We start from the raw sequence: 17,340 nt of genomic DNA, 5'->3' as shown, positions 1-17,340 counted from the left end.
ATTATATTAATTTCAGGTGTATACAGAAACATTAATTCGAAAAGATACATGCATTCCAATGTTCATAGCAGCACCATTTACAATAGCCAAGACATGGAAGCAACCCAAGTGCCTATCAACAGATGATTGGTTTAAGATGTGAGATACACACACACACACACACACACACACACACACACACACACACAATAGAATACTACTCAGCCATAAAAATGAATGAAACTCTGCCATTGGCAGCAACGTGGATGGACCTAGAGAATATTATGCTTAGTGAAATCAGTCAGACAGAGAAAGACAAATGCGGTATGATATCACTTATATGTGGAATCTAAAAAATAATACAAATGGATATATATACTCATCCTATCTTTAACTCTACTCTTGGTGTCTCTAGGTCAGTGGTTTTGAAAGCAAGGCGCCTGCACCAGCAGCATCAGCATAACCTGGGAACTTGTTTGTTAGAAATTCAAATTTACAGTACCCATCTCAGATTCACTCATCAGAAACTCTAAAACCTAACAATCTGAGTTTTCACATAGCCCTCCTTCTGCATGTTGCTAATGTATACAAAGTTGTTTGTGTCTCTAATTTACAGTTAATGTCAGAAACAGAACAGTATATACTGGCTGTCCTGTGCGAAAGCTGACGAGTTAGTGCCTTTACCCTTCTCATATCTACCCATGTCCTGACCTCCCTTTAAATGTTTTTTGGTTGCTATCCTCTCGGATCTAGGGGCATGCTGTCATGTTGGTATAATTATTCCTGTAGTAGCTTCTTTCTCGCCCACTCCTAGTCATACTATACTGTTGAACACTTAGGTTGTTTGCTATTATTAATATTACAGGGATGCCTATTTGTGTTGCCATTTTATATTGACCAGGAGCATAGTCTCCATGTGTAGTGTGTATTGCTCCAGCTAGATTATATGGTTTACTCTCCTTAACCTTTCAGCAAACTCGCCTGGTTGTGAGACTAGAAACTCGTCAGAAGTAGTGTTTTTGAAGGCCTGTGGTCATGTTTGTGGAAGAGTCTGGCCTGCTTCCTGGAGGCATTCTCTCTGTATTTCCTTAAGCCTCTTTACAATGTTTCTCTTCTCTTGTGGTCTTTCGTCTCAAAATGTAGAGCTTTCCCCAAAGACTGAGGCTGAGGTTTGAAAATTACACGCATGCAGTAAATCATACCTGGGCCAACTTTACTGGCAGTTTCCATACTGCAATTTTGACTCTGGGGAAGAGAAATCCTGACATTGCATGAGTTCCTATGAGAGTTTCTTTCCATCCTCAGTATATATATTGTGACGATTTAAAAATTTGGGGAAGCATTAAGGTGATTATATCCATCACCCAGAATCTCTTTGCCCAGAGAAGATCACTGCGAAGATATTACTGTATTTCATTCACTACTTTTCTCCACAAATACGTGTGTGCATAGGTATACACACACACACACACACACACACACACACACACACACACACACACACACACAGATAGATATAGATATAGATATAGATATAAACACACACACACACTACTACCTTTTGGGATAAAAAGAATTTGAAATACTCTCTTATCAGTCAATATAATGAAAAACTTAATTTTATGGATATCTAAAAGTCCATCAAATATTTTTAGCATAATTATTTAAATACTTCCCTACTTATTTCTAATATAATTAATACTATAGTGAATACCTTTTTTCATAAATCTTTCAGGACATATATATCTTTTATCAAAATAATCAAGCAGGGATTAAAGGTTTAAGATCTGTTACAAAAAAATGATATGTGATTCAAATAGAGGTTAGAGGTTTATTACATTGATATGCCTCAGGGAACAAACGAAGAGTAAGTGACTTAATTTAAGCAAGGTCAGAGTTTTATAGGGTAGCAGGATAGGTATTCCTTCTGTTTTGCATTAGGCAGCAGTTTTCTCCTTTAACTGCAACTCACAGTTGGGGGTCGTTCCTGGTTTTGTGCTCTTTGCTCGGGGTGATTGATGCAATCTCAATAAACAACAGAACAGTATTTTCTGAGAGCAGATTTTGCAAGCCTTGTAGCCAAAGTTCACAGAGGGGGGAAGGCAGAGAGAAAAGAAAGAAAGAAAAAGAAAGAAAGAAAGAAAGAAAGAAAGAAAGAAAGAAAGAAAGAAAGAAAGAAAGAAAGAGAAAGAAAGAAAGAAAGAAAGAAAGAAAGAAAGAAAGAAAGAAAGAAAGAAAGAAAGAAAGAAAGAAAAAGAAGAAAGAAAGAAAGGAAGAAAGAAAATAAGGAAGGAAGGAAGGAAGGAAGGAAGGGGGAAGGAAAAGTTGAGGAAAGGGAAGGAAGGAAAAGGAAAGGAAGAAGGAAAGGGGGAAATTAGACACATTTCGTCATGCCTGTTTTAGCACTTTCACAGTCCCCTTGGCCAAGATGAATTCTTTTACATTGCTGGACCATCTAGAAGAAGATATATAGATATAGATATGATATACATATAGATAAATCAGTAAGACTGTTCAGGAGCTAGAGTTAAAGGAATTTCTTAAGGACAGTTGGAAGAGTCTTATTCTTCGGTTTTTTGCTTTCCTTAATCAGGGATTGGATCATCTGCTTGGTACCACTGCTCTTGATTAGATGTGATAGGACTGACTTAATGAGGAGTCACTAGCCCTTGAAGGAAAACAATGTGTAAGGAGGACAACCTTACTTGGAATATGTAGGAAAAGTTGTCCCATCCCTGCCACCTGAAGCCAACTCACAATGTCCTAGAGGTCAGGGCAATGCCATTCACTTATCAAATGTTTTAGTTATCTTCAGAGGTGCATTAATACACCAAGGCACGATAAGGGTTTCTGGTACTCCACTTGCAACAATTGTCACCAATGACGGTGCATGTTCTTCCCTTAGTGCCAGAATGATGCCAGTTGATGACGGGAGACAGCCTTTTGGAATTTCTGTATTTATCAAGCAGGTATGCAATATTTTAAATGGTATCACTGGTGGCTCAGGTAACTTCATAGATGATGGCATGGAGTACTCAAGCATTACATCCAGCCACTGTGTAATTGTGGGGTCCATAGGGTACCCCTCAGGTGATAGCTGCATCATGAAACCCATCCAGAGCAATGATGAGTCCTCAAAATTGATGCTTAGTCTATTGGCTTCTTCACACAGTTCCTCTTCATCATCAGTGGTAATGAATGTTTTTCAGAAGAGTCTACCTGTCCCTAACCTCAGCTTATTCTTCTGCTTTGGCAGTGAGGTTTTAAGTCTGATCTAAAGAGACAACCAATTGATTAAATTGGTGAGATTAAATGTCTTAAAAGAGAAAATGCTAAGCAAGGAAACAGGATCTCATTGGCAGAGGAACGCCTGCAGACATTTGAGCCTCAAATAAAATTCGAGTCATTTGGGGCTCTCCAGGGTATATAGAAACTCGTCAGAGACTATGTGTAGGCTCCTCCTTCAGTCAGAAATGTTTCATCACAGCAAACTAATCTCATAAATTTGGGATTAGAGACCCAGGATACAGATCTAAAAAACAAGACCCCCTTCTCTGAGGGTGTATAGTGTAACAGGTGTTTATTATGGAAAAGTTATTATTGCAGCCCTGACTTGGGAGGGGTTGCATCCTAATCTGCAGTGGTGATGAGAGAGAGATTCCCAGCAGAGTAAAGGACAGGTATTTGCAAAGGGACCGCAGAGCCCGCAACAAAGGTGAACCAAAGCAGCAGTCATAAGTGACATTAGCTTCACAAATGGAGGCCTGGCTTAGAAAATGCCAGCTCTTTTGTGTGCTTGGAAAAGGAGAGGAAATGAAAAGGACAGAAAGAGAAAGGATAAAGAGAAGAAGCAGAAACGGAATGATAAGGAGGCTTGGAAACAACCTTTTTGATCGGCATTTGGAGGTGACTCTGCAGAGATGCAGAAATTCAGAGTTAAGTTTGTAAATAGCGAGTAGCAGAATTATGATATCAAACAAGGTAATGAAGTGGAAACAAGGATCTTATTCTGTTGTCTTGGGTGGCAGGTGTTCACTGTCCAAGGTCATCTGCTTGTTCTGATGTTCTCGGTAAAGCTGTCCTCTTCTTGTAGTGGAATGCTTTGATGGTATTCCCAGAAGCCTTCAGTTTAAGGTTTCTGGTTAAAGTAGAAATACCATCAGTCTGAGGTCGATGTTTTCTTAGCTAGGAGACATGAACCCAAAGATCTACTCCTTGTAGCTTGACTGCAGTGTTGGCCATAAAGGGCAACTTAATAAAAGGCCCTTCCAATGAGGCTCCAGAGTGTTGTTTTTTGTTTTTTATTTTTCCGGTGTCACATTAAGGATACAAAGACTCTTGGTTTTAAGTTATGTACATACTCGAAAGATGGCTCTGTCAGAAGAGTGGCTTATACCTATTGGGAATGAGTCTGAGCATACTGCATTAGTCCCTTATGAAATGTGGCCGTATCTGCTTGCAACAAAGTGGAGTCTAAGACAGAGGACATTATGTCCAATCTCATTTTGTCTGCCTGTGACAAATTCGTAAGGTGAGAATCTATGATTGGCAGAGGGAGATGACTGGAAGTCCACTGATACCAACAGGAATACCTTAGGCTCTGGTGGTTGTAAGTCTTTAGAGAGTTTAGGAAGTTTTAATTTTAAAGTGGGACCATTGGTAGTACCCATGGTATTTTAAAGTAGTACCATCGAATGTATATATATATGTGTGTGTATACATATATTCTTCCCCTCCCCCCCCCCGAGTATTAAGGATGGTAAGGATGGCGTAGCTTTTGGCCAATGGGCAAGACCTTACAAATTCCTTAATTATGGTCTCAGTAAAATGAGTACCTCTGTCACTAGAAAGATAAGTATTCCCCAAGTAAGAAAAACACAAATGTAATGGATTTTCTAGCAAGGTAAGAGCTATTACCTTTAGGCAAGTGGAAGCTTCTAGCCATCCAGAGGAAGGACAGATAATTGTGGGGAGCTGTGTAAATTCTATTTGCAAATATTCAAAAAGTCTTGAGGCTGTGGCGCCTGTCCATGTGCCATCTTCACAGATTTTCCAGGTTAATGAGTCTTGCAGGTTCAGTATGCACTGTGGATATCCTATTCTATCCAATTAAAAATTTCCCGCCTACGTTGCCCCAGAATAATTTTCGAGTCAGTTTACTTCATGGGTCATGGTGTGCACGTTTTTGTTTTTGTTTTGTTTTGCTTTCCCAATCTCCACTTCAGAGGGTCTTGGAGAGACCAAAAGGCTGTCTTGGTGACTCTATAACCCACCTGACTGGAGGGTAAAACCAAGTTTCTCCCAATATATGAATTTTTTTAAAAGAAGAACTTGTGTTTGTGATTGAAGCTTGCTCAAAGTTTCACGAAAGTGACCTAGACTAACAAGATTGTGTTTAAATTTGCTGAACCTATTGGGCTTGAGTGAGAGCAGCCTCTTTAGAATAGTGGTCAGCCAAAATGTTCTTTGGCCTCATGGGTTTGTTCCTTAGTATGAGCTTCCAGGTTAAATACATGCCATTCCTTAGGAAGGAGCAAGGCATCTAGTAAAGCTTGTGCTTGCTTACCATGCTTAATGGGAGTACCAGCAACAGCTAGGAAAGAAACCCCAATATTTTCCACAGCATACTGGAATCATGAACCACTCCAAAGGTCTGTCTGCTGCTGTATCTATGTTAACACAGCATGCAATATGCCTTGTGAGCTGACAGACTTGAGTCAAGTCTGTAGGTTAGGCTAGTTGTGCTGACTTCACTTCAGGAAAGAGATTGGATCCTATAAGTCCTTGAGAGGTGATGACTGCATGGCCAGCTGGAAAATATCCTCATCCTGTCTTAAGGCTTGACCCGCCTACAGAGACTTCTATGTCTGAACCGTGTAAAAGAGTTTCAGGGAAATCAGAGTGAGCCAGGGAATGATCTTGTGTTAAGGTTGGACAATCATGAGTGTACGAGTTAGCTAGGGCTGCCATAACAAAGTGCCACAGACTGGATGGCTTAAACAAGAGAAAATTATTTTCTCACAGTTCTGGAGGCTAGAAGCCTGAGATCAAGGTGTCACCAGGGTCGTTTCCTTCTAAGGGCCATGAGGGAAGAATTTGTTCCAGGTGTCTCTCTTTGGATTTTGGATGTCTGTCTTCTCTCTGTGCCTTTGCATCATCTTCCCTCCGTACATGTCTATCTCCCAATTTCCTCTTCTTATAAGGACACAGTTTGTCCCAGGTTAAGGCCTACCCTAATGACCTCATTTTTAATTAATTAATTCTGCCAAGACTCGAGTTATGGTCACATTCTGAGATACTGCGGATTAGAACTTCAACCCATGAATTTTGGGGGGTGACGTAATTCAGCCCATAAAAATAAGGTAATCCCTCCTCTGAAAGAGAGAGTAAGGTAGCCAGAATAGGAGTATGACACCTGTGGACTACAAAGTGTGCTAGAGATAGCAGCTGAAATTCATAGGAAGCGAGTCTGGTGGTGGAGGGATATTAGATTTCTCTCTCGCTGTGTGTCTCCATCTGTCTCTCTTACATCTTGTTTGTCTTGGTCTGACTCTTTTACTGCCTGCTTCTGTCTCTGACTCCCTATCTGGCAGTCTCTGACTGTCTGTCTGTCTGCCTCTGCTTCTATTTCTGTTTCTGTCTCTGTCTGCCTCTGTCTCTTGAAGGCTGCCTGTGTGAGTGGGGGAGGGTCGTGTGTTGTCTTTGTGTGCACGCTTGAGTGTGATACTGTCTATCTGCCTTCCTGCCTCTCATTGGATGTCTCTCTCATTTGATGTCTCTCTGTCTGTCTCCTTCTGACTCTCATTCTCTGCCATTTTCTGTCCCTGTCTGTGTCTGTCTCCCTTGTCTCTGTTTCTGTCTCTATCTCTGCCTTGTCCATTTCTGTCTGTGTCTTTGCCCCCATCTGTTTGCTTCCACCTACAACGTTGCTCCTGTCAGCCTGCCTCTGCTGCCATCTCTGCCCATTTGCTTGGCCCTTTTTCCTCAGTCCGCTTTGTTGGTCCCTTCTCCCACACTGGACATCTAAATGTGAGGGTGTCCCAGGAATATATCCAGCCTTCTTCTCTACCTACACACTTTCTAGGTGATACCAACCTGTCCTGTCCCTCCCATGGTTTAAGTACTATCCTCAGGGAGGACCTTCAATATGGCAGAGGAGTCAGACGTGAAGATCACCTTCCTCCCCACAAAAAATTCAAGAATACATCTACATGTGGAACAACTCCTACAGAACAACTACTGAATGCTGGCAGAAGACGGCAGACTTCCCAAAAGGCAAGAAAGTCATCATGCACCTAGGTAGGGCAAAAGAAAAAAGAAAAAACACAGACAAAAGAATAAGGATGGGACCTGCACCTCTGGAAGCGAGCTGTGAGGAGGAAAAGTTTCTACACACTAGGGAGCCCCTTCACTGACAGAAACGGGGGGTGGTCAGGGGGAAGCTATGGAACCAAGGAGGAGAGGACAGCAGTGAGCTGCAGAGGGAAAAGCAGAGAGATTCACACACCGAGGATTGCTGTTGGCCAGCACTCACCAGCCTGAGAGGCTTGTCTGCTCCCCCGCTGGGAGGGGCGTGGGCTGAGAGTTGAGGCTGGGGCTTCAGAGTTCAGATCCCAGGGAGAGGACAGGTGTAGGCTGTGTGAACACAGCCTGTAGGGGGCTAGTGTGCCACAGCTAACCAGGAGGGAGTCCAGGCAAAAGTCTGGACCTGCCTAAGAGTCAAGAGACCATTGTTTTGGCATGTGGGAGGAGAGGCGATTCAGAAAACCAACTAAACGAGCTTCAGGGACCGGCGCAAGCCACGGCTATCAGCGCGGACGCCAGAGATGGGCATGAAATGCTAAGGGTGCTGTTGCAGCCAACAAGAATCCTGTGTGCAAGCACAGGTCACTATGCACACCACCCCTCCTGGGAGCCTGTGCAGCCTACCACTGCCAGGGTCCCGTGATCCAGGGACAATTTCCCCTGGAGAACACATGGCATGCCTCAGGCTGTTGCAATGTCACGCTGGCCTCTGCTGCCGCAGGCTTGCCCTACATTCCTTACCCCTCCCACCCCATGGCCTGAGTGAGCCAGAGCCACCTAATGTGCTGCTCCTCTAACCCCCACCTGTGGGGATGAAGAATGGAAGCCCTCAGGCGACCTACATGCAGAGGTGGGGCCAAATCCAAAGCGGACCCCCAGGAGCTGTGTGAACAAAGAAGAGAAAGGGAAATTTCTCCGTGCAGCCTCAGGAGCAGTGGATTAAACCTCCATAATCAACTTGATGTACACTGCATCTGTAGAATACCTGAATAGACAATGAATCATCCCAAAATTGAGGCGGTGTACTTTGGGAGCAACTGTGGACTTGGGGTTTGCTGTATGTGACTGACTAGTTTCTGATTTTTATGTTTATCTTAGTATAGGTTTTAGCACTTGTTTTCATTGGTGGATTTGTTTATTGCTTCGGTTGCTCTCCTTTTTTAATTACTTTAAAAATTTTTAAAATTTTAATACATATTTTTATTTTAATGAGTTTTTATTTTATTTTTCCTTCTTTCTGCTTTTCTCCCTTTTCTTCTGAGCCGTGTGGCTGACAGGGTTTTAGTGCTCCAGCGAGGTGTCAGGCCTGAGTCTCTGAGGTGGGAGAGCTGAGTTCACAACATTGGACCAAGAGACCTCCCAGCCCCATGTAATGTCCATTGCCGAGAGCTCTCCCAGAGACCTCTGTCTCAACAATAAGACTCACCTCCACTCAATAGCCAGCACGCCCCAGTGCTGGGCACCCCATGTCAAACAACTAGCAAGACAGTAACAGAATTCCACACATTAGCAGAGAGGCTCCTAAAATCATACTAAGTTCACATACACCCCAAAACACAGCACTGGATGCAGTCCTGCCCAACAGAAAGACAAGATCCAGCCTCATCCACCAGAACACAGGCACGAGTCCCCTCCACCAGGAAGCCTACAAAACACACTGAACCAACCTTAGCCACTAGGGGCAGACACCAAATACAACGGGAACTACGAACCTGCAGCCTGCGAAATGGAGACCCCAAACACAGTAAGTTAAGCAAAATGATAAGACAGAGAAAAATACAACAGATGAAGGAGCAAAGTAAAATCCCACCAGAACTAACAAATGAAGAGGAAATAGGCAGTATACCTGAAAAAAGAATTCAAAGTAATGATAGTAAAGATGATCAAAAATCTTGGAAATAGGATGGAGAAATTACAAGTAACATTTAACAAGGACCTAGAAGAACTAAAGAGCAAACAAACGATTAATGACACAATAAATGAAATAAGAAATTCTCTAGAAGGATTCAATAGCAGAATAACTGAGGCAGAAGAACGGGTAAGTGACCTGGAAGATAAAAAAGTGGAAATAACTACTGCAGAACAGAATAAAAAAAAAAGAATGAAAAGAATTGAGGACAGTCTAAGAGACCTCTGGGACAATATTAAATGCACCAACATACGAATTATAGGGGTCCCAAAAGAAGAAGAGAAAAAGAAAGTTACTAAGAAAATATTTGAAGAGATTATACTTGAAACCAACCCTGATATGGGAAAGGAAATAGTCATGGAACTCCAGGAAGCGCAGAGAGTCCGATACAAGATAAATCTAAGGAGAAAAACGTCAAGACACATATTAATCCGACTATCAAAAATTAAATACAAAGAAGCAAAATTAAAAGCAGCAAGGGAAAAGCAACAAATAACATACAAGGGAATCCCCATAAGGTTAACAGGTGATCTTTCACCAGAAACTCTGCAGGCCAGAAGGGAGAAGCAGGACGCATTTAAAGTGATGAAGAGGAAAAACCTACAACAAAGATAATCTACCCAGCAAGGATCTCATTCAGATGCGATGGAGAAAATAAAACCTTTACAGACAAGCAAAAGCTAAAAGAATTCAGGATCAACAAAACCAGCCTTACAACAAATACTAAAGGAACATCTCTAGACAGGAAACAAAGAGAAGGAGAAGACTTACAAAAACAAAACCAAAACATTTTTTAAAATGGTAATGGGAACATACATATCAATAATTGCCTTAAATGTGAATGGATTAAATGCTCCAACCAAAAGACATAGACTGGATGAATGGATAGAAAAACAAGACCCATATGTATGCTGTCTACAAGAGACCCACTTCAGACCTAGGGACACAAATACAGACTGAAAGTGAGGGGATGGAAAAAGATATTCCATGCAAAAGGAAAACAAAAGAAAGTTGGAATAGCAATTCTCATATCAGACAAAATAGACTTTAAAATAAAAACTATTACAAGAGACAAAGAAGGACGTGACATAATGATCAAGAGATCAATCCAAGAAGAAGATATAACAATTGTAAATATTTATGCACCCACATTGGAGCACCTCAATACATAAGGCACATGTTAACACCAGCTAAAGGGGAAATTGACAGTAACACAATAAGAGTAGGGGAATTTAACAACCCACCTTCTCCAATGGACAGATCATCCAAAAGGAAAATAAATAAGGAAAGACGAGCTTTAAATGACACATTAAACAAGATGGACATAATTGATATTTATAGGACATTCCATCCAAAAACAACACAATACACTTTCTTCTCAAGTGCTCATGAAACATTCTCCAGGATACATCATATCTTGGGTCACAAATCAAGCCTTGGTAAACTTAAGAAAATTGAAATCATATCAAGTATCATTTGTGACCACAATGCTATGAGACTAGATATCAATTACAGGGAAAAAAAGTGTAAAAAATACAAACACATGGAGGCTAAACAATACACTACTAAATAGCCAAGAGATCACTGAATAAATCAGAGGTGAAATCAAAAATTACCTAGAAACAAATGACAATGAAAACATGATGACCCCAAACCTGTTGGATGCAGCAAAAGCAGTTCTAAGCGGGAAGTTTATAGCAATACACTCCTACCTCAAGAAACAAGAAAAATCTCAAATAAACAACCGAACCTGGCACGTAAAGCAACTAGAGAAAGAAGAACAAAACAAAAGCCAAAGTTAGCAGAAGGGAAGAAATCATAAAAATCCGATCCAATATAAATGAAAAAGAAATGAAGGAAACGACAGCATATATCAATAAAACAAAAGCTGCTTCTTTGAGAAGATAAACAAAATTGATTACCCATTAGCCAGACTTATCGAGAAAAAATGGAAGAAGACTCAAATCAACAGTATTAGGAGACGTAGCGACCGACACAGCAGAAATACAGAGGATCATGAGAGATTAGTAAAAGCAACTATACGCCAAAAAAATGGACAACCTGGAATAAATGGAAAAATTCTTAGAAAACCACAACCTCCGGAGACTGAAACAAAAAGAAGTAGAAAATATAACAGACCAATCACAAACACTGAAATTGAAACTTTGATTCAAAATCTTCAAACAAACAAAATCCCAGGACCAGGTAGCTTCACAGGCAAATTCTATCAAACATTTAGAGAAGAGCTAACAGCTATCCTTCTCAAATTCTCACAAAATATAGCATAAGGAGGAACACTCCCAAACATTCTATGAGGCCAACACCACCCTGATACCAAAACCAGACAAAGATATCACAAAAAAAGAAAACTACAGGCCAATATCACGGATGAACATAGATGCAAAAATCCTCAACTAAACACTAGCAAAAAGAATCCAACAGCACGTTAAAAAGATCATGCACCGGGGGGAGGAGAGAAGATGGCAGAAGAGTAAGACACGGAGATCACCTTCCTTCCCACAGATACAGTAGAAATACATCTACACGTGGAACTGCTCCGACAGAACACCCACTGAACGCTGGGAGAAAACGTCCGACCTCCAAAAAGGCAAGAAACTCCCCCCGTACTTGGGTAAGGCAAAAGAAAAAAGAAATAACAGAGACAAAAGAATAGGGACGGCACCTGCACCAGTGGGAGGGAGCTGTGAAGGAGGAAAGATTTCCACGCACTAGGAAGCCCCTTCGCGGGCAGAGACTGCGGGTGGCAGAGGGGGGAAGCTTCGGACCCACGGAGGAGAGCGCAGCCACAGGGGTGCAGAGGGCAAAGCGGAGAGATTCCCTCACAGAGGCTCGGCGCCGACCAGCGCTCACCAGCCCGAGAGGCTTCTCTGCTCCCCCGCCGGGGCGGGCGGGGCTGGGAGCTGAGGCTCGGGCTTCATTGGATCACAGGGAGAGGACTGGGGTTGGTGGCGTGAACACAGCCTGAAGGGGTGAGTGCACCACAGCTAGCCGGGAGGGAGTCCAGGGAAAAAGTCTGCAGCTGCCGAAGAGGCAAGAGACTTTTTCTTGCCTCTTTGTTTCCTGGTGCGCGAGGAGAGGGAATTCAGAGCGCCGCCTAAACGAACTCCAGAGAACGGCGCGAGCCGCGGCGATCAGCGTGGACCCCACAGCAAAAGGGGCGCAGAGGGAAAAACGGAGAGATTCCTGCACAGAGGCTCGGCGCCGAGCAGCACTCAGCAGCCCGAGAGGCTTGTCTGCTCCCCCGCCGGGGCGGGCGGGGCTGGGAGCTGAGGCTCGGCATCGGTCGGATTGCAGGGAGAGGACTGGGGCTGGCGGTGTGAACACAGCCTGAAGGGATTAGCGCACCACAGCTGGCTGGGAGGGAGACCGGGAAAGAGTCTGCAGCTGCCGAAGAGGCAAGAGACTTTTTCTTGCCTCTTTGTTTCGCGGCGCGCAAGGAGAGGGGATTCAGAGCGCCGCCTAAACGAACTCCAGAGAAGGGCGCGAGCTGCGGCGATCAGCGCAGACCCGACAGCAACAGGGGCGCAGAGGAAAAAACGGAGAGACTCCCGCACAGAGGCTCGGCGCCGAGCAGCACTCACCAGCCCGAGAGGCTTGTCTGCTCGCCCGCCGGGGTGGGCGGGGCTGGGAGCTGAGGCTCGGGCTTCAGTCGGATCGCAGGGAGAGGACTGGGGCTGGCGGCGTGAACACAGCCTGAAGGGGTTGGCGCACCACAGCTGGCTGGGAGGGAGACCGGGAAAAGGTCTGCAGGTGCCGAAGAGGCAAGAGACTTTTTCTTGCCTCTTTGTTTCACGGCGCGCAAGGAGAGGGGATTCAGAGCGCCGCCTAAACGAACACCAGAGAAGGGCGCGAACCAAGGCGATCAGCGCGGACCACAGAGACGGGCTTGAGACGCTGGTGCTGCTGCTGCCGCCTCCAAAAAGCCTGTGTGTGAGCACAGGTCACTCTCCACACCACCCCTCTCAGTAGCCTGTGCAGCCAGCCACTGCCAGGGTCCCGTGATCCGGGGACAACTTCCCGGGTAGAACGCACTGCCCGCCTCAGGCTGGTGCAATGTCACACCGGCCTCGGCCGCCGCAGGCTCGTCCCGCCTCCTCTGTACCCCTCCCTCCCCGCGGCCTCGGTGAGCCACAGCCCCCGAAGCAGCTTCTCCTTTAACCCCATCCTGTCTGGGCGGGGAATAGGCGCCCTCAGGCGACCTACACGCAGAGGCGGGTCCAAATCCAAAGCTGAACCCCAGGAGCTGTGCGAACAGAGAAGAGAAGGGGAAATCTCTCCCAGCAGCCTCAGAAGCAGCAGATTAAAACTCCACAAACAACTTGATGTGCCTGCATCTGTTGAATACCTGAATAGAGAACGAATCATCCCAAATTCAGGAGGTGGACTTTTGGAGCAGGATATATGAATTTTTCCCCTTTTCCTTTTTTTTGTGAGTGTATATGTATATGCTTCTGGGTGAGATTTTGTCTGTATAGCTCTGCTTTATAATAGCTTTATTTTACTTCACTATATTATAGCCTCTTTCTTTCTTTCTTTCTTTCTATTTTTTCTCCCTTTTACTCTGAGCCGTGTGGACAAAAGGCTCTTGGTGCTCCAGCCAGGCATCAGGGCCGTGCCTCTGAGGTGGGAGAGCCAACTTCAGGACACTGGTCCACAAGAGACCTCCCAGCTCCACGGAATACCAAAAGGCGAAAATCTCTCAGAGATCTCCATGTCAACATCAAGACCCAGCTTCACTCAACGACCAGCAAGCTACACTGCTGGACACACTATGCCAAACAACTAGCAAGACAGGAACACAGCCCCATCCATTAGCAGAGAGGCTGCCTAAAATCATAATAAGGCCACAGACACCCCAAAATACACCACCAGACGTGGACGTGCCCACCAGAAAGACAAGATCCAGCCTCATCCACCAGAACTCAGGCACTAGTTCCCTCCATCAGGAAGCCTACACAACCCACTGAACCAACCTTAGCCACTGGGGACAGATAACAAAAACAACGGGAACTACGAACCTGCAGCCTGTGAAAAGGAGACCCCAAACACAGTAAGATAAGCAAAATGAGACGACAGAAAAACACACAGCAGATGAAGGAGCAGGGTCAAAACACACCAGACTTAACAAATGAAGAGGAAATAGGTAGTCTACCTGAAAAAGAATTCAGAATAATGATAGTAAGGATGATCCAAAATCTTGGAAATAGAATAGATAAAATGCAAGAAACGTTTAACAAGGACGTAGAAGAACTAAAGAGGAACCAAGCAATGATGAAAAACACAATAAATGAAATTAAAAATACTCTAGATGGGATCAATAGCAGAATAACTGAGGCAGAAGAAAGGATAAGTGACCTGGAAGATAAAATGGTGGAAATAACTACTACAGAGCAGGATAAAGAAAAAAGAATGAAAAGAACTGAGGATAATCTCAGAGACCTCTGGGACAACATTAAACACACCAACATTCGAATTATAGGGGTCCCAGAAGAAGAAGAGAAAAAGAAAGGGACTGAGAAAATATCTGAAGAGATTATAGTTGAAAACTTCCCTAATATGGGAAAGGAAATAGTTAATCAAGTCCTGGAAGCACAGAGTCCCATACAGGATAAACCCAAGGAGAAACACGCCAAGACACATATTAATCAAACTGTCAAAAATTAAATATAAGGGAAACATATTAAAGGCAGCAAGGGAAAAACAACAAATAACACACAAGGGAATTCCCATAAGGTTAACATCTGATCTTTCAGCAGAAACTCTGCAAGCCAGAAGGGAGTGGCAGGATATACTTAAAGTGACGAAGGAGAACAACCTACAACCAAGATTACTCTACCCAGCAAGGATCTCATTCAGACGTGATGGAGAAATTAAAACCTTTACAGACAAGCAAAGCTAAGAGAGTTCAGCACCACCAAACCAGCTTTGCAACAAATGCTAAAGGAACTTCTCTAGGCAAGAAACACAAGAGAAGGAAAACACCTACAATAACAAACCCAAAACTTTTAAGAAAATGGAAATAGGAACATACATATCGATAATTACCTTGAATGTAAATGGATTAAATGCTCCCACCAAAAGACACTGTCTGACTGAATGGATACAAAAACAAGACCCATATATATGCTGTCTACAAGAGACCCACTTCAGACCTAGAGACACATACAGACTGAAAGTGAGGGGATGGAAAAAGATATTCCATGCAAATGGAAATCAAAAGAAAGCTGGAGTAGCAATTCTCATATCAGACAAAATAGACTTTAAAATAAAGACTATTACAAGAGACAAAGAAGGACACTATATAATGATCAAGGGATCGATCCAAGAGGAAGGTATAACAATTGTAAATATTTATGCACCCAACATAGGAGCACCTCAATACATAAGGCAAATACTAACAGCCATAAAAGGGGAAATCGACAGCAACACAATCATAGTAGGGGACTTTAACACCCCACTTTCACCAATGGACAGATCATCCAAAATGAAAATAAATAAGGAAACACAAGCTTTAAATGATACATTAAACAAGATGGACTTAATTGATATTTATAGGACATTCCACCCAAAAACAACAGAATACACATTTTTCTCAAGTGCTCATGGAACATTCTCCAGGATAGATCATATCTTGGGTCACAAATCAAGCCTTGGTAAATTTGAGAAAATTGAAGTCGTATCAAGTATCATTTCGAACCACAACGCGATGAGACTAGATATCAATTACAGGAAAAGATCTGTAAAAAATACAAACACATGGAGGCTACACAATACATTACTTAATAACGAAGTGATCACTGAAGAAATCAAAGGGGAAATCAAAAAATACCTAGAAACAAATGACAATGGAGATACGACGACCCAAAACCTATGGGACGCAGCAAAAGCAGTGCTAAGAGGGAAGTTTATAGCAATACAAGCCTACCTCAAGAAACAGGAAACATCTCGAATAAACAACCTAACCTTGCACCTAAAGCAATTAGAGAAAGAAGAACAAAAAAACCCCAAAGCCCGCAGAAGGAAAGAAATTATAAAGATCAGGTCAGAAATAAATGAAAAAGAAATGAAGGAAACAATAGCAAAAATCAATGAAACTAAAAGCTGGTTCTTTGAGAAGATAAACAAAATTGATAAACCATTAGCCAGACTCATCAAGAGAAAAAGGGAGAAGACTCAGATCAATAGAATTAGAAATGAAAAAGGAGAAGTAACCACTGACACTGCAGAAATACAAAAGATCATGAGAGATTACTACAAGCAACTCTATGCCAATAAAATGGACAACGTGGAAGAAATGGACAGATTCTTAGAAATGCACAAACTGCCGAGACTGAACCAGGAAGAAATAGAAAATATGAACAGACCAATCACAAGCACTGAAATTGAAACTGTGATTAAAAACCTTCCAACAAACAAAAGCCCAGGACCAGATGGCTTCACAGGTGAATTCTATCAAACATTTAGAGAAGAGCTAACACCTATCCTTCTCAAACTCTTCCAAAATATTGCAGAGGGAGGAACAGTCCCAAACTCATTCTACGAGGCCACCATCACCCTGATACCAAAACCAGACAAAGATGTCACAAAGAAAGAAAACTACAGGCCAATATCACTGATGAACATAGATGCAAAAATCCTCAACAAAATACTAGCAAACAGAATGCAACAGCACATTAAAAGGATCATACACCATGATCAAGTGGGGTTTATCCCAGGAATGCAAGGATTCTTCAACATACGCAAATCAGTCAACGTGATACACCATATTAACAAATTGAAGGAGAAACACCATATGATCATCTCAATAGATGCAGAGAAAACGTTCGACAAAATTAAACACCCATTTATGATAAAAGCCCTGCAGAAAGTAGGCATACAGGGAACTTTCCTCAACATAATAAAGGCCATAAATGACAAACCCACAGCCAACATTGTCCTCAATGGTGAAAAACTGATACCATTTCCAGTAAGATCAGGAACAAGACAAGGTTGCCCACTCTCACCACTATTATTCAACATAGTTTTGGAAGTGTTAGCCACAGCAATCAGAGAAGACAAAGAAATAAAAGGAATCCAAATCGGAAAAGAAGAAGTAAAGCTGTCACGGTTTGCAGATGACATGATAC

The 17,340-nt window shown here is 42.9% G+C and overlaps 1 pseudogene across 1 annotated transcript in view; it reads left to right on the top strand.

Moving 5' to 3' along the window:
* Nucleotides 1-2,891: 2,891 nt before the first annotated feature.
* Nucleotides 2,892-17,340, top strand: part of LOC309652725 (neurotrypsin pseudogene) — a 56,319-nt pseudogene continuing 41,870 nt past the window's right edge. Inside the window, exon 1 of the transcript in view lies at nucleotides 2,892-3,170. The product of the transcript in view is annotated as a neurotrypsin pseudogene (transcript). The remainder of the gene's footprint in view (nucleotides 3,171-17,340) is intronic.

The sequence above is a fragment of the Balaenoptera physalus genome (assembly GCF_965194825.1).
Source record: "Balaenoptera physalus genome assembly, chromosome: X".
NCBI classification, from domain to species: Eukaryota; Metazoa; Chordata; class Mammalia; order Artiodactyla; family Balaenopteridae; genus Balaenoptera; species Balaenoptera physalus.
This window is presented reverse-complemented; position numbering and strand designations above follow the sequence as displayed.